General features: G+C 44.4%; 1 long non-coding RNA gene across 1 annotated transcript in view; it reads right to left on the bottom strand.

Moving 5' to 3' along the window:
- Nucleotides 1–18,690, bottom strand: part of PPP1R14C — an 85,915-nt gene that overhangs the window by 14,908 nt on the left and 52,317 nt on the right. Inside the window, exons 2-3 of the long non-coding RNA XR_001918556.1 lie at nucleotides 5,225–5,308; nucleotides 3,844–3,876 (exon numbers count right to left, since the gene is read on the bottom strand). This is a non-coding gene — a long non-coding RNA (protein phosphatase 1 regulatory inhibitor subunit 14C). The remainder of the gene's footprint in view (nucleotides 1–3,843; nucleotides 3,877–5,224; nucleotides 5,309–18,690) is intronic.

The following is an 18,690-nucleotide window of genomic DNA, read 5'->3' as shown; positions in this document are numbered from 1 at the left end:
GTTCAGCTGCTTAGTGTATCTGACTCTTTGACGACCCCATGGACTGCAGCATGCCAGGCTTCCCTGTCCATCACCAACTCCCAGAGCTTGCTCAAACTCATGTCCATTGTGAGTCAGTGATGCCATCCAACCATTTCATCCTTTGTTGTTCTCTTCTCCTCTTGCCTATACCCATTCCCAGCATCAGGGTCTTTTCCAATGAGTCAGTTCTTCACATCAGATAGCCAAAGTATTGGAGTTTCAGCTTCAGCTTCAGTCCTTCCAATGAATGTTCAGGACTTATTTCCTTTAGGATTGACCGGTTTGATCTCCTTGCCGTCCAAGGGACTCTCAAGAGTCTTCTCCAACACCACAGTTCAAAAGCGTCAATTCTTCTGTGCTCAGCATTCTTTTTAGTCCAATTCTCACGTCCATACATGACCACTGGAAAACTCATAGCTTTCACTATATGGACCTTTGTCGGTAAAGTAATGTCTCTGCTTTAAGGAATACTATTATTGCAGGAGGAAAAGATCCTCCATCTCATTTAATTATAAGGAGTGTAAATGCTTTTCTCCTTGAACATTGCAAAACCTGGGGGAAAGGGGAGGGATCCAACCTTTCTCACCTAAATACCAAAAGATGCACTTCCCCACGCAGAAGAACTGAAGAAAAAAGGGACTGATAAGTGAGTACGGGGCATGTCTACATCCACCAGTCTGCATCTACTCTCAGCAGCCATCCCTCACCCCCACATCACATGTTAATTCATCGGCATAGTTCATCACTTTTCCTGACTAAGATTCCACTAAGCTTGTCCAACCCTTCGCAACAATTCAATACTGCTCTCCAAATATCTAATTGTTTTAACTCTTAATTTCCCAACTATGTATAAATAAAGGAGTTCTAGTCTCCGAAGAGCTAAAGGGGGAGTCACCTGCTGCCGTTCTGTCCTTACTTTGACAAAGCCTAAAGTCAGATTATCAACCCTCAGATAGGAGTTTACCGGGTCAAATCTTAAAAAAATTAAAACAGAAAAACATAAAAACCTCTCCAGAAAAGAGATTCCAAACAGCAACAGTCTGAGAAGCCCCCTGTTCCATATGGGTGTGTGTGTGTGTTTGCGCTCAGTCGTGTCTGACTCTCTGCAACATTATGGACTATAGTCTACCAGGCTCCTGTGTCCACGGGATTCTCCAGGCAAGAATACTGGATTGGGTTGCCATTTCCTACTCCAGGGGATCTTCCTGAGCCAGGCATAGAACCTGTGTCTTCTGCATCTCCTGCATTGGCAGGCATATTCTTTACCACTGAACCACCTGGAGTGCACCCCCTTCTCCATACCCACATACAATGAAAAAAAAAATCTGATTTGCAACCTGGTCACTCCATGGTGAGACTCACCAATGGACTAATTGTGCTCATACACACATATTCCAATCAGCTTACTGAGTCCTAATATTCAAACATGAATACACTGCCCAGAATTAGCAAGGATGGACAAAGACAGAGAAAAAGGTGATTCAGAAAAAAAAGAGAAAATGCAGAATGCAGAATAATCTTCAAAAGGAAACAAAACATTGACTGATATCCTCAAAAAGAAAAAAGAAATAAATGCATCCATAATATGAGAAGAAATACTCAAACAAAATAGTGAACAGTGATCAAGAAACAGTTCTTGAATATTAAAAATAAGACAGTTGAAATTTAAAAATATCAATAAAAAGTGTAGAAGATAAAGTCAGGGAAATCTTTCAGAAAGTAGAACAAAAGATCAAAGAGACGAAAAACAAAAGGAAAAAGATAAGAAATTAGAGCCTCCATCCAGAAGATGTAACATCTGAATAATAAGAGAACCAAAAATACAGAATATTGAGGGGAAAAATTTATAAAAATAATAAATAGTAAAAAGTTAGTTTTGAAGAGCTGAAAGGCATAAATCTTCAGACTAAAAGAGTTTACGAATTACCCAGCATATGAACAGAAAAGAACCCACCCTAGAGCATATCATTGTAAAATTCCAAAACATGGAGATAATCCAAGTTAACTGAAAGGAAAAGAATAGGTCACCTAGATTCTGAGAATGGAAAAAGCTTCAGAATTCGTCACAACCGAAGTAATACAACAATAGAATAATGCCCTTAAAATTGAGTTTTAGAAATGAATTTCATTTAGAATTCTATACCATCCAAACTATCAATCAAGATACACTTTTATATATGCAAGGATTCAAAAATTTTACCTTTTATACATCCTTTCCCAGAAAGCTATTGTAGGATGATGTACTCCAACTTAAATGAGGAAGACTGGGATTTAAGAAACAAAGCATCTGACATGGGACAGCAGTGAACAGAAGTTTCAACACAATAGCTACTCAGCAGACCCAGAGAATAACTTTTCCATATTGTTGCAAAGGGGCTCCAGGAGGAAAGCCTGGTGTAGAGTGAGTAATGATGCATTTGAGCATACAAAAAATATACTATATAGACAAAGATTCTGGAGAGTTCAACAAAAATACCAATAGGCACTAGACAAAAACAAATGACAAAGTACTTATCAGCTCTAGGAAAAACAAACGGCTATGCAAGAAAGAAGCATTGGTAATATTTCACTGTTTGACTTATCAGTGAAAAACATTTGTTTAAATCATAATATTATTAATCTTGACTACTGGGTTAAAACAATACTGTTATATAATTTTATTGAGGGGATGGAAGGAAATGAATTGTGTGGAGAGTAAGAGATCTATCATATTTCTCTTAAGTCAAGGAGTGAAAAAAGTAGTAAATTCATACTTAGCAATATAAGAGTAAACAGCAGGGAAACAGCCAAAATTGTTGTTATATAAAGATATATAAATATAAAATATATACTCTAGGGAGGGGAACTAAGGAATGGGAAAGACATTGCTACTTTTTCATCATAAGTCTGTTTTGGGTTTTCAAAATTATGAATATATATATCACATTGATTACAAATATATATGTTTTGATGACTAAAATTTTAAAATTTCTATGAATACAGTATGTAATCAATATAAAGGGAAACTGGAGATTGTAAGAATAAAGCTCAAATAAGTAACTGACCTCAAGGCAAATGACCCTAAAACCTCCCATTCATTTAAATTTTACACACTCTTAAAAGCATGCTTTCCTTTCACTTTGTAGTTATACCACATCAAAAATAGAAGTTTCTCATTATTGCTTTGATACAGTAAATTAACTTCAAAACATCTGATAGATCTTCTAATTTCTCTTACTTATCATAGGAGCAAAGTGCAAATACTCTTTAACATATATTTTCATAAATGATCAAATCCTTAATTTGTACACTGGTCATTAGAGTATTCATTAAATGCTTTGGTCTAATCAAACTAATATCCACATGTTTTACATTAATACTTATGCTCTTGATGAATATCCACACAAAGCATAAAATTTATCCTTCCAATTAAGGCAACCATTCAATTATGAATAACAGAATCAGCTTTAAGCTTTTTAAAAATACATACCTCTACACTAATAGAATGTATTCTCCAGTCATAAATCTAAAATTTTTGCTAAAATGATTCCAAATCTTCTTAATTTCCTTTGAAGTTTGGCTTTTATATGATATAAAAGCATGCAACACAGCCAATTCTATTAGTTTTAAGTCTTCTAGAACCAGACATGTTTAGGTTTACAAATAAGGAAGTCAATGTTATTCAAACACATGCACTTCACTTATGGATATAATGGTTACTTAGTGTACACATAATCAAACCACTTATTGTGGTTCTGCCTTAAAAATAGAGAAATTGATTTAATTAAAAAAAGAGGAAAAAACCAGCTCAAACTTGACATTTAGGGAAAGTGATTTGCTTACCTCTGTTGGTTTGTAGCAGTCTACAAGAGCTTCCTAGAAGAAAATACACAGAAGCTTTATTTTAAAATTCAACATCATTTAAGTGAAATCATTTAATTTTTATAACATTATTAACAGGGTAAATCAATATTTCATACTGACTACCAAGAATCACACTGTATTTCACTATCTGTTAGCCCTCTGAAGACATGAAATTGTACCTTTCACTTTCACTCTTTAGAACATACACATGCACATCTGTCCTTCGGGCTGCCTGTGGTTCATAACAATCTGGGTACACTTAAGTTGAGACAGCCTGTGAGAGATGGTGACAATCACACTGGACGTGGAGAATGAGAGCCTGGCTGTGATTCAATCACAAAGCAGCTTGTCTCACCTCTGCAGGCTTTGGTTATCCTTCCTGGGAACCAGACAGGGTGACCTGATGGCAGTTGAAGCTTCTTTCAGGTAATTACTTTTTTGATTAAAAAAAAAATTTATGTCATTACATTTTCTATAGAACTGATGCCTGGGGTTTTTCGCTTGTTTTTGTTTCACTTTTATAACTTTCATAACTGGGATGCTATCATCTCCCAACTAATTTACCAACAAGAAATAAGAGCCTGGCTTTACCACATTAAACTGAGACACCAGTAATTATTAACACACTAAACACATTAACACATTTAAATGTGTCCTTTACTTGCCTCTAGTGATCATTTGTCTTCTGTGATAACTAACAGCCATTAACAGTAATTATCAATGAATAGTGAGAACCATGGCAGGTCACAGGTTAATTGGTTTTAGAAACTCACAAATGCCGATTTTAAAATGATAGATTTGACTTCCTGTGGAAAGGGAAATAAGTATTTTTTTGCTCTGGACAAAGGAAATGGGGGAATCTCAATATCCATTATATTAGGTGAGCATGAACTGATAAAAGATATTTTATCAGAATTATGTTGTAAACAATCTTATCTAGAAATGAATTTCATGAATGGTATAATCCACAACTGTAAGACTGGAATCCTGGGTTTAGGTATTCCAGTTCTAGCTCAGCCCCTCTCCTTCTCATACAATTGTGGGACATGCCTTCCTTCTCTGGCAAATGGATCTCTGGAGGCAGAACCATCCTTCTCCCAAGAAGTTGGAGCTGAAGAAACCCATATCCGTAAGGTGTTGTAAGGTCTGACTATAGTCAGGTCCTTTGGGCTGTTTTATCCCCAGATATGCAGTTTATGTGGGTGAATACTCAGCTTCCTATTGATTCCCTCTGCAAACTGCCATTGCCCAAGTGCTGGTGCCAATACCACCCGAGGGCAGGATCAGTGAGAGCCATGCTCTGGAGACCCAAGTGGATTCAAGCATTCATCAAAGGATCGAGATTTTGAATACTACTTACTCGTAATTTTAAAGCCCTGTCTTCTTCACTGTCTGCATCAAGAAGATCATCAATGTCAATTTCCACATCGGGCATTTCTTCTTCCTGGGGGACAAATATGGAAACATTCTATTTAGTAAGATACTGCACTGTATCGAACCAATGTCTTAGTAAGATACTGCACAGTATCGAACTAATGTCATTGAGTCATATAGATGTGCTGACAATTAACGGGGGTGGGGGCACAGGGAAGAGACTTGGAGGAAGAGGAGGGAAAGAAGAAGGAAGGGAAAGTAGGACAGAAAGGAGGAAAGAGAAGAAAAATGAAGAAGAGGTGGGAAGGGGAAGGAGGGAAAAGGAACAGAGGGAGGAGTGGGAGCAAAGGAGACATTAGCATCACAAAACAGACACTAATGCTACCTTAACAACGAGGATTTCCCACCTTCTGAGAGGAAATTGCCTTTCTGAGTTTTTAATTGATCAATTATAGGAAGAGCAGTGTGACTTGCAGCTTCCCTCCCAACATCTACACTTCCCTTGGTGACTACTTTGTCTGTTTTCGAGGGTCAGGGGTACGGGGCGACACGGATCTGCATCTCCCTTCCTAGCTCTGGGTCTGGAAAAACCTGAGTCCACCTGGGGTTTCTGAGCCGGGGCTCTTGGGTCAGTGTCACCCCAGCCCCAGTTACAGACTCGATGCTCTTTCAACAGCAGCATCCTGGCTGGAGAGCAGGCGGAGGCAGCCCGTTACCTAGAAACTGCTGCAACCATTGTGCAATCATGAAGGGAGAGTCTGACTCATGGTGGGCAGACTGGGGAAAAGTAAGAAAAGAGGGTTCTAGAAAATGTCGCCTCTGAAGCCCACCTACATTCCAGTAGAGCCCTATTATTGTGAATCGAGTTTAATATTCCCACAGCCAAAGACATCCCGTCCATAACAGAGGGCGGGGAAGTGCAGCGGCAGTGCAGTGATAGAGCGCCTGATCTGGAGTCTGACCTCCAGCGCCTGATCTGGAATCTGACCTCCAGCGCCCGGTCAACCCCGGCTCCCTCTCCTCTCTGTTACCTGATATTCCCCACATCTCGGTCTGAGAAAGCAGAGAGAAAGATCGCATTTAGAAGAGTGCTTTAATTTCGCATTTCCCCTTCCCATGAGGAGTCACCTGCATGCCAACTCGTCCCAGCCTCAGGGATGGCGAGGAGTATTTACAGAAGTCAGAGAGACACTTGTGAGTGGACACCTGCGCGTCCACCTGGGCTTCGCTGCTCGGTGCCAGCTGCATTGTCTGGTCCTCAAAGGCAAGGCTGACTTTCTGAGAATTTCCTTTCTAGCAAAGCGCATTTTTCACTAGGTAATGGTGCTCAACCATTCTTTTTCCTGCTCCTACACAAAAGTGAGGACCCAAGTGTTTTGAGGAAACTGAGACAGATGATATACTACTGTGAAATAATAAGAAAATGTTTATTGCTGTCTGTATCCCAGTTCCTGACACAGAGCTCTTCAAACCCTTGTAAATAGTGAAAGTGAAAGTGAAGTCACTCAGTCACCTCCAACTCTTTGCAACCCCATGGACTGTAGCCCACCAGACTCCTCCGTCTATGGGATTCTCCAGGCAAGAGTACTGGAGTGGGTTGCCATTTCCTTCTCCAGGGGATCTTCCCAACCCAGGGATCGAACCCAGGACTCCCACATTGTAGGCAGATTCTTTACCATCTGAGCCACCAGGGAAATCCTTGTAAATCCTTGTAAATAGGTGACTATTGTGTGTGTGTGTTTTTTTTTAAACTATTATAAGATATGAAGTCGATATTGGAAAGTTCAGATAAAGCAGAAGGAAAACTGAACCCAAAGTAGAGGGGCAAGTCTAAGACGTTAGTCTTACTAAAGTTAAAATCTCTTTTTAAAATTGTTAATAATACTAACAAAAAAATGGGAAGGAAAAAGCAAGTCTCCTTAGAGAAGTCAAATGACTTCAGAACTGGGGAAGAATGATTCTTGCTGGAGGGTAGGGATAGGAATAAAATTAAAACATAATCACCTGGTCTTCCAGGACATCAGAAAAGCAGTACAGGGTTGGAGGTATGTATCTGCCTATAGGAATATTTGACAGTACCTTACAGGCCCTAAGACTCAGTCTACATGAGGCAATGAACACAGCATCACTGTGCTCCACTTAGAGCTGGCTGGGCTGCTGAGCCTTTTCCCTCCTTCCCTGGAAGCCATCCAGCCCACACTTTTATCCAGCCAGTCTGTCTCTCGGGCTGGTACAGAGCCATTCTTTCAAATGAGATAACCATTTTTTAAGCCCTCCCCAGGGCTTTGGAAGCAACAGTTAGAACTGGACATGGAACAACGGACTGGTTCCAAATAGGAAAAGGAGTACGTCAAGGCTGTATATTGTCACCCTGCTTATTTAATGTCTATGCAGAGTACATCATGAGAAACGCCGGACTGGAAGAAACACAAGCTGGAATCGAGATTGCCGGGAGAAATATCAATCACCTCAGATATGCAGATGACACCACCCTTATGGCAGAAAGTGAAGAGGAGCTAAAAAGCCTCTTGATGAAAGTGAAAGAGGAGAGTGAAAAAGTTGGCTTAAAGCTCAACATTCAGAAAACTAAGATCATGGCATCTGGTCCCATCACTTCATGGGAAATAGATGGGGAAACAGTAGAAACAGTGTCAGACTTTATTTTTGGGGGCTCCAAAATCACTGCAGATGGTGACTGCAGCCATGAAATTAAAAGATGCTTACTCCTTGGAAGGAAAGTTACGACCAACCTAGATAGCATATTGAAAAGCAGAGACATGACTTTGCCAACAAAGTCCATCTAGTCAAGGCTATGGTTTTTCCAGTAGTCATCTATGGATGTGAAAGTTGGACTGTGAAGAAAGTTGAGCACTGAAGAACTGATGCCTTTGAACTGTGGTGTTGGAGAAGACTCTTGAGAGTCCCTTGGACTACAAGGAGATCCAACCAGTCCATTCAAAAGGAGATCAGCCCTGGGTGTTCTTTGGAAGGACTGATGCTAAAGCTGAAACTCCAGTACTTTGGCCATTTCACACGAACAGCTGACTCATTAGAAGACTCTGATGCTGGGAGGGATTGGAGGCAGGAGGAGAAGGGGGCGACAGAGGATGAGATGGTTGGATGGCATCACTGACTCAATGGACATGAGTTTGAGTAAACTCTGGAAGATGGTGAAGGACAGGGAAGCCAGGAATGCTACAGTTCATGGGGTTGCAAAGATTTGGACACGACTGAGCAACTGAACAAAGGACAGAGCAGAGAGATGGGGACAGATGTGGCCTCTACTGGGGGAGGATGCCGGAGGACCCCAGGGCTGCACTCCACTCAGTCAGGATGCCGGGGAAGACCACACTGACGCTTCCCGTGTGGGTGCCAGCCTCCCTGTTCATCATCTACCCTTCACATTGGTATTTTCTTGCTCCAGTGCTGCCTGTGCTGACTTCTTATATTGTGTGTATTTGAAATTGTGGTTGAAAGGAAGACTGTGGGTGGAGAGGGGAGCCATTTGGGGAGCCACGAAGAGCAGTGTGGCTCTCAAGGGGCTGCCAGACTTTCCACAGTGAAAGGACTGGTGGGAACTGACACACCAACAAAGAAACTCACTAGATGACGGGGCAACTGGCAGCCCATGACCACAGATTGCAGCTGGGAAGACGCAGTGTGGGATAAATGACGCCTGAACACATGGACCCTCCCTGGAGCCAGGGAAGACTGACGCCACGGCACACACGGTGCGGATATTCTGGCAAATGTGGTGCAAGATTAATTCACCTAAGCCTGCAGCTCAGCACGGCTTTAATAACCACCATGTAAGGGCAAAACACCCAGAGCCCGTTTCAGCTGATGTTATTCAAGAAAAACCAAGTAAAAGCGAGAACCTCACAAGTTTCAATCAGTGTAACAGTCTATACAGCCTCGCCTGAAGTTCTCTGACTCCTCTCTCAAAGCAGTCATTTGGGTTCAGTGATTAGACAAGCTTTGGGTGCAAAGTATGCATTTATGTCACGGTTTAATGAAATCAAGTAGAGGAAACAGGATATAGAAACTCGTTCAAGTAATTACAGCTGAGGGGAGCTCCGTGCCTGCTCTTCTGAAAGGAAATGAAAGAATAAATGAACAATGCCCTCGTCAGCACAGCACAGCACAGGTTTCCCCGCAAACATCATTCAGCTTTGAGGCCAAATTTGGTCAAACAAGCTTTTACTTGCATAGCGGCAGAGTCTTGCCTACAAGGCAGCGTCTGCAATTAGGTGTCCTCTCACCACGACTGTACCAAAGGTTCTGGCCTCATATGACCCATTTCGCCCACCCTTGAGGTCTGGGCCATCCAACGTGGCTACCACATGTGGTGTTTATGTTTAAATTCACTAAGATGAAATAGAATTCAAAATCTGGTTCCCCCGTCACCTTAGCCACATTTGAGGGCTCAGCTACCACATGTGGCAAGTGACATGGGGTCTTTCATTTCACTGGACACCATGGCCCTAGGGTCCACTCACTCTCTGGCCCAGACAAAGCAAAGCCTCTTCCCCTCTTAAAGGAGCTTGCCAGGAATAAAGAAAACAGCCAGCCTCCCAAGGTCACCGCCATGCCCCAAGGGCATATAGCTGAGAAATCCTGGGTTTGGCTTTCTAAGTGGGAAGGTTGATGCAAACCAAGTATTTACTCGTTGAGTAATTATACCGAATCACTAGGTATCAGCATTTTCTACCAACCGATGAGCTTCTCAGGACCCCCACCCGCTTCTCTCAGAAGCCAGGAGGAGGTCAGGTTGAGTGTATGGACAAGAGCAGAGCGTGGAACACAGAGCAGGGTGGATTCTGAAGGTTGGTGATCCTGAAACTAAAGCCCCGGGGAGGACAGAGAGACGGGGCCATGGAGGTACAGGTGGGAAGACAAAGCAGATCTAGCATCAAGCATAGAATCCTGCATATATTTGGGGTTTAATCATTTTAATGAGGAGTGTGGACATAGTCCAAATTCAATTGATGTTCTCTTGAGCTCTATCTTCTGTGTAAAGCAGTATCAGTGAATAACCTTGGGGACAGATCAGGTCACTTACAAGGAAGAAATTCCATCCATGACATACTCTGGTTTGCTAGAATTTAGTTGTGTTCAGGGACTTCCCTACACTAAGAATAGATATGCCAACAGGGGCTCAGGTGACAAGATATGAAACAACCTCTTCAAAGTGGCTGGGTAAGTCACTAGCTAACATCATCCCCACTGAGTCAGAGATCTTCCTGTTGGTACCCACAGAATGAGGCCCTTGATCACGCGTGCGCATCCTTCTGGTTAAGAAAGTATCCATTGAGTGTTCACCATGCATGAGGCTCTGTGTGTCAACCCTGTGAGGCCACGCTCTGGAGAGGCAGCCGACACACAAAAACAAAATGATATCCAGAGGCACTAAAAGACAGACAAACCAAAGTGCTTTATGATGAAGGAAGGGGAACACTTCCACCTGGAGCAGGGAGGGAGGGTTTCACAGAGGAGAAGCTGGCCTTGTAGAATGGCAGGATTTGGACAGGCTTAGAGGAGAGTGAAAAAGTTGGCTTAAAGCTCAACATTCAGAAAACGAAGATCACGGCATCTGGTCCCATCACTTCATGGGAAATGGATGGGGCAACAGTGGAAACAGTGTCAGACTTTATCTTTTTGGGCCCCAAAATCACTGCAGGTGGTGATTGCAGCCATGAAATTAAAAGGCGCTTACTCCTTGGAAGGAAAGTTATGACCAACCTAGATAGCATATTCAAAAGCAGAGACATTTCTTTACCAACAAAGGTCCATCTAGTCAAGGCTATGGTTTTTCCAGTAGTCATCTATGGATGTGAGAGTTGGACTGTGAAGAAAGCTGAGTGCCAAAGAATTGATGTGTTTGAACTGTGGTATTGGAGAAGACTCTTGAGAGTCCCATGGATTGCAAGGATATCCAACCAGTCCATCCTAAAGGAGATCAGTCCTGGGTGTTCATTTGAAGGACTGATGCTGAAGCTGACACTCCAATACTTTGGCCACCTCATGCGAAGAGTTGACTTACTAGAAAAGACCCTGATGCTGGGAGGGATTTGGGGGTAGGAGGAGAAGGGGACGACAGAGGCTGGATGGCATCACTGACTCGATGGACGTGAGTCTGAGTGGACTCCGGGAGTTAGTGATGGACAGGGAGGCCTGGCGTGCCACAATTCATGGGGTCGCAAAGAGTCGGACATGACTGAGCCACTGAACTGAACTGAACTGAACTGAGAAGGGGACAGAGAGCACCTAAAAGAGACAGGATGGTATACAGGAGGCAAAATACCAGAATTGTTCTAAATACCTGGTACAGAAAGGGAGTCAGACTGCTCTGGGCTGCAAAGATTAATACTAATGCCTATGAAAGCCAGAAATGGGAGCTGAGGCAGGTGGGAGTATGGAGTATGAGTGCAACAGGCAAGAGAAAACATGCCCCATGGAAGACCAGCAAAAGAAAAGAAAACAAACAAACAAACAAAAAAACTCAAAACCCTCCATTCCCGACCACTGCAACCTTTTAGGAACAAATGCTCAGTGCTACCAGATTTTCCAAGTTTTCAGAAAAGTTGAAAAGATGGATTTTTTAATGTTAAAATATCCTGATTTTTTTTTTTCCAGTTGGCTTACAAGTCCTTAAAATATTGTGAAAGACAAACAAAATCCATCCCCTTCATGTTGCCAGCCTTTCCTTGCAGACTGTAGCAACGGAGGGCTCTAGAGCAAGGGTGGGGAATAATGTTGGGAGAACTGGCCCAGCTGCACAGTCCCAGCCCAGGGGCCCAGGGGTCCTGGGGTCCAGGGGCCCAGGGTATGGGGTAGGGTTGCTGCTGAGAGGCTGCTGCACTCATCTATGGGAGCTAACAGGGCCTGGATGCCAATTGAGGCAAGAACGGAAAGACTTCAACAGTGATAAATAGGAAGGGGAAAGAGATGGAATTTGGAGAAGAACTGGAAGTTGGAAGAGGGAAAGAGAAGATGCAGGTTTCCAGCCTGAGAGGTTTTTTGTTTGTTTTGCTTACAATTTCTGTCTTTTTTTTAAAATGTATTTTATTATTTGGTGCTGGGCCAGGTCTTTGTTGCGGCATGCAGGATCTTTAGTTGCAGCATGTGGGATCTAGTTCCCTAATCAGGGATTGAACTTGAGTTCCCTGCATTGGTAGCTCAGGATCTCGGCCACTGGACCACAAGGGAAGTCCCAAGCCTGTGCAGTTTTGAAGAAACACACAAAGACAGGGCACGCCTCGGACCCTGAAGATACCTCACAAACCAAAAGGCAGTTCAGAGGGCAGCTATCTCCAGCAGCCCCACCCCTAAGCAAAAGGGGGACCCCCACGCTGCCACATCCCTGTGCAGGCAGGACTCTGCAGGGCCTGTGACCACCCCCGGCTCACGCACCAGGACACAGTGATGCAACCTCATATTGTGTTCCTGAAACACAGACAGCCTGTGGGGAAAACACACACACTCATACACTGCTAACCAGAGATTTTACACCATGAACCCTGACAAGTGTGGTGTGAGCCGTTAAAAAGTACAAATGCTCGCCTCCCTCCACAACAGGGAAGGCAGCAGGAAGGAAGATGCTAGAGCAGCTTGAAAACCCTCAAGCACTTTGAAAACGGAGGATGGTTTTTAAGCTCCACCACACAGCCGAAGGGCTTCCCGAAAGTGACAGTGGCTCATTGTTCTCCACAGTCTCCGCCCGAAAATAAGGACATGAAGGGCCATGAGGTCAGAGTGTTGTGAGCATGGTGCCAGCGAGGGAGACAGGGCAGCGGGGCCGGGTGGGCACTCGCCTAGTCTGATATCCGCACTCCCCACAGCTCCCCTCCACAGGCTTAAGGGGGAACTGGAGGAGGAAAAACCGAAGAAGGTCCCCACTCCCAGGGACTATGTGAGTGTTATTTATTTTCTGTGAAAATATTTGCATTTCATGTTTTCATTAATGACAGCCTAAAACCATTTCTGTAAGCAAGCACATTTCTTCTAAGAATTATCTGGATGACCATCCCATAACTAGATCCAGCTCTGTGTTTATCATCAAGCAGAATTATGTTAATGGCCTAAGGAGAAAAAAGCCAACAGATAGATTTAACACTGACTCATTCACACCAAGTGAAGCCCCAAGCCACTGCTCAAAAGACTGTGCTGCCCACAACTTTGCCTTGCTGTTGTGTTAGTGGCTCAGCTGTGTCAGACTCTTTGTGACCCCATGGACTGTAGCCCACCAGGCTCCTCTGTCCATGGAATTCTCCAGGCAAAAAGACTGGAGTGGGTAGCCATTCCCTTCTCCAGGGAATCTTCCTGACCCAGGTATCACACCCATGTCTCCTGCATTGCAGGCAGATTCTTTATCATTTGAACCACCAGGGAAGCCAACTATGCCTAATTCCCCTTACAGAAGGAATGACATCAGCCATCTCAGTCAATTCACATTGTACATTTGAGTTGGTTGGGAACTTTATGGTTAATTTGCAATTTTGATTTTGTAGTCAGAAGAACCACAAGCATAAAAAGTTTATGCTTGGTTTTAAGCGGCTTATATCTAAATATTATCATATTAAACCTTTAAATCACATCATAGTAAACCTTTAAAGCCCTGGAATTTGTAAGAAATTTTTACTTAAAAAGGAGCCCAGCCTACCCTAAGGCACATCACTGTGAAATATCAGAACACTGGAGATGAAGCGGAGATCTGGGAAGCTTTCAGAAGGAAAACAGGTCACACACACAAGGACAGAAAATCAATGTCATCAGACTTCCCAACAACAGTGCTGTGAGCTGGAAGCCAAGAGAGCAAACGTGCCAAGATCTTAAGGGGAAATGATGCCTACATCCCCCCGGACTGTCAACTAAGAGATAGGGAAAAATCACAGACATTTTATGACACATCAGGTTTTATATCTTAATATGTTTACCTCCTGTTTCAGGAAGAAATGCTCCAGTGAAACAAATAAACTAAGAGAGTCATCTGTTGCTGTGGACCATGGAGGCCAGAGGGCGTACAAGGATCAGGACTGAGGAGGGGGGCATGAAGAACTGGGAAGGAATCAAGACTGAGTGGGGAGGCGTAAAGAGCTGGAAAGCTGAGTGAAAGGAGAGGAGATGAGCCTCTTTTTAATACGGGCACCAGATCCAGACCCTGATGGGCCCACATCCACCAGGCACTTTAGAGGAGCTGGGGTAGGAGAGTCCTGTAATAGAACTCAAAGGGTTAAACGAGCACACACCATTCCAGATTCAACACTGACAATCCCATGTCGCTAGCACATATCTAATACACGCTTGGTTTTTGCTTTTTTGAGTTTGTTTGTTTACATCCCCTTTTTCTTGGATTGCCTTCCCATTAGGTCACCACTGAGCACCAAATCCAGTTCCCTGTTCTATACAGCAGGTTCTCATTAGTCATCTCTTTTATACATAGTATTGATAGTGTATATATGTCAGTCCCAATCTCCCAATTCTTGTTTTGAAAGTTAAATAACCCTTCAAAGGCTGAAGCTTGCTCCGAGCCAAACAGCAAAATCCGTCAAACTCCTCCTTTAAAAAGATTAGAACAGCCTGACTGGGCTTCACCCTGTGATAAAGCGAAGGGATGATTTAAATAATAAGCAGAGAGGCTGCCCTCCTTGCCTCCCGGTCAGACATCCCTCTATCCCGCACTCCCCACAGCTAAGGTTCATTTCTGGGGTGTCAGCGTATACACACAGCGGTGGCAGGAGAGAGCAGGAAAGCCACAGGGCAAACCCCATCCCCAGGGCCACAGGCAGCGTGTCTCCCTCTCGTCCTGCTCAAGGAAACACTGTGATACCAGTGGGCAAGACTGACGTTACTTCACAACACCTAGAATATATTTTAACTTTCCGATAGTTCACCGCCTTTACTTGGTACTTTCACTATTATCATTGAATAAATTATTTGAGATACATCCTTGTGTCACAGCAATCCAGTTGAGAACTGTCACCCTGTTCTGTTCTTAGTCACTCAGTCATGTCTGACTCTTTGTGACCCCGTGGACTATAGCCCACCAGGTTCCTCTGTCCATGGGGATTCTCCAGGCAAGAACAGTGGCATGGGTTGCTATGCCCTCCTCCAGGAGATTTTCCCCATCTAGGGATCGAATCTAGGTCTCCTGCATTGCAGGCAGATTCTTTACCATCTGAGCCACCAGGGAAGCCCAATCAACAATACAAAACAGGGGCTTCCCTGGTGGTCCGGTGGTTAAGACTCTGCACTTCCAGTCTTTCCAGTAGTCACCTACGAATGTGACAGCTGAACCGTGAAAAAATGATACTTTCAAATTTTAGTGCTGGAGACTTTTGAGAGTCCCCTGGAAAGCAAGGAGATAAAACCAGTCAATCCTAAAGGAAATCAACCCTGAATACTCTTTGGAAGGAATGATGCTAAAGCTGAAGCTCCAATATTTTGGCCACCTGACAGCTGACTCCTTGGAAAAGACCCTGATGCTGGGAAAGATTGAAGGCAGAAGGAGAAGAGGGCAGAGACAGTTGGATGGCATCCCCAATTCAATGGACATGAACTTGGGCCAACTCCAGGAGACAGTGAGGGATAGGGAAGCCTCGTGTGCTACAGTCCATGGGGTTGGGAAGAGTCAGACATGACTGAGCGACTGAACAACAACAAGTTCCACTGAGAGGGGCGCAGGTTCCATTCTTGATCAGGGAACTAAGATCCCACATGCTGCACAAGGTGGCCAAAAAATAATAATAATAATTTTAAAATAATACAAAACAAATGCCAGCCCAGAGATATAAAGATTCACACTACTGGTCACAGGAGGATACTCCAGATCTAGGCACATTTACACTGGGATCTAAACACCCCAGGCAAATCCATGTGATAGCCGTTAATATTTACTGAGGACCTGCTATTTGCCAAAACTTTCTAGATGCCAGGGTTAGAGAATGAATTATGGACAAAAATACTTGCTCTCAAGGAGATTGATGGGGAAGACAGACAATAAACACCTAAGTACAATAGACACAAATGGTGATAAAGGGATTTCCCTGGTGGCTCTGGCACCCCACTCCAGTACTCTTGCCTGGAAAATCCCATGGATGGAGGAGCCTGGAAGGCTGCAGTCCATGGGGTCGCTGAGGGTCGGACATCACTGAGCGACTTCACTTTCACTTTTCACTTTCATGCATTGGAGAAGGCAATGGCAACCCACTCCAGTGTTCTTGCCTGGAGAATCCCAGGGACGGGGGAGCCTGGTGGGGTGTCGTCTATGGGGTTGCACAGAGTCGAACACGACTGAAGTAACTTAGCAGCAGCAGCTGGTGGCTCAGACAGTAAAGAATCTGCCTGCAATGCAGGAGACCTGGGTTCGTTCCCTGGGTAGGGAAGATCCTCTGGAGAAGAAAATGGCAACCCACTCCAGTATTCTTGCCTGGAGAATCCCAAGGACAGAGGAGCCTGGCAGGCTACAGTCCATGGGGCCGCAAAGAGTCAGGTACGACTGAGTGACTAACACTTTCACTTTTAATTCAAACCTCAAGGGGCGAACTTCTATAGGAGCAGCTGCATGGGTTAACAAAGTGGGCTGAGCCTGAGCGCTTTTCTAGGTGCATGCATAAAGGCACCCTACTGAGCTTGGGTGGGTGTGATGGTGGCTGTGAGCCACTGGCAATGCAGGACACTTGGTGTGCGTGCCCAGGCCAGAGGCGACCTAGATACTAGGAGCTGCCCGGGGAAGCAGCAAGTCAGTGCGGAGTTAGCCGAGGGGTTGCACCCCAGTTCCCTTCCCTCCCCTCCTGGCACATTGCTCCCCCTCCACAGGTCTCTGAGGAGCTGGTCTTCCCCACCCCCAAATCTCTGCCCTCTCTAAAACATTTAGCAGTTCGTTTTAACAGAAGATTGTCCTTGGAGAGATAATGTAGCTCTCCAAACAGTTTTAAAAAAGGGCTCTCAGAGTCAGGGCAGAAATGACATTATGTGTCCCATCCTTGGTCTCAGTGGACATCTGGGTGACCAGGGCTCAAAAGCTGCCTCTTTCCACACAGGCCCAGGTGGCCCTGCTTCTCAGTGCAAATGAGACCCCTCCAGCAGGCGGCAGGAAGTGGCACAGGGCATCGAGTTTGCAGAGAGACAGGCCTAGGTTTAAATTCTGTTCTTGTCTCTTACAACATGCAAATCAGGCAAGATAATTCATCTCCTGACCTGGGTCCCCCACATCCATAATCCTCAGGGATGAATAAGCTGCTGGCCTGAAGGTGCCCGGCTGGGTAGCACAAACTAACAGATGATAACATGACCTCAGAAAGTGCTCAGTTGACTGGGTGCTTCTGATGGCTGGATTTCTCTTTGAAAAATAAAGCTCAATGTGAAAGTGTCTTCCAAGGAATCCTTCGTTCCTAATGCCTGAAAAGGGCAAGTGAAGACCTAACACATTACCAACTTGTTCAAAAGCACAAGGACTCAAAGGAAGAAAAAAGAAAGGAAATATAAGCAAAAATCTCCAGATGCCAAGCTTTCTGAAAACAATAGCACTTGGTTCCGCATTTCTGCATGTGAACATTAAAGATGCATGGCTGGCTGCTAACAGCACCAAACTGACAAGAAGAGGGAGGAGAGATGGCTCCTAATAAGGGATTTGAAACCAGCGATGGCTGAGGCAGATGGCAGAGATGGCAGGGACAACCTTCTCAGCCATGGCACACCTGAGGATGGGGAGGACAGGACGTCCTAAAGGCTCCAGATACAGCAGGTGGACGGCCACCATCCTCACACCCCCGTGCTGACTGACAGCAATGCCTCACCTCTGACCCTCACTCTCCACGGCAGCACCTACATCACGAGGAACACCACACGTAAGCGGGTCCTGAGGGAGGTGGAAGATCCAGACATTAAGACACCATAAAAAGACAAGGGACTGGGCAGCTGCAAACTACGAGCAAGGCAACTCAGCAATGACCTCAAATCGGTCCTGGACTGCAGGCAATGACTGAGGACTCTGAGGAAGAATAAAGGAGTGTTCTAGAACAGGGCTGGTGATGTTCAAAGAGAGCAAGCGGCCACAGCCATGCAGCCTGTCTCTAGGAAGTTATACTTGTCTGTGTCCCATTTCTCATTTTCAGTGATTTGGCCAGAGCTGTCTTCTGATGCAAGATGGCATACACTCTCCCTTGCAACAAAACTACTCAGGTGCCAAGCCGAACTCTTTTGGCTAGAAATGCTCAATTTATCCCCAGGGTGTTACAAAGGCATTAATAACTCTAAGTCTGGTACAACCCCATTCTTAGAGAAAAGGCAGTTCTCCCATGCTACCAGAACTTTCACTGAATTGTCCAGTAGGAATATGGAGTCACTGTGGTGTCTTATTTCCTGAACACGAACACTGAATCCAGTCATTTTCCAGTTCCTATCTTGGGAAGGTTCCTAAATCAGTTATGGCCAAATGTCTCCAGGGCTGAA

This window comes from Capra hircus, chromosome 9 (assembly GCF_001704415.2).
Source record: "Capra hircus breed San Clemente chromosome 9, ASM170441v1, whole genome shotgun sequence".
Taxonomy (NCBI): domain Eukaryota; kingdom Metazoa; phylum Chordata; class Mammalia; order Artiodactyla; family Bovidae; genus Capra; species Capra hircus.
Note: the sequence above shows the minus strand (reverse complement) of the source record. Positions and strands in the feature narration are given on the sequence as shown.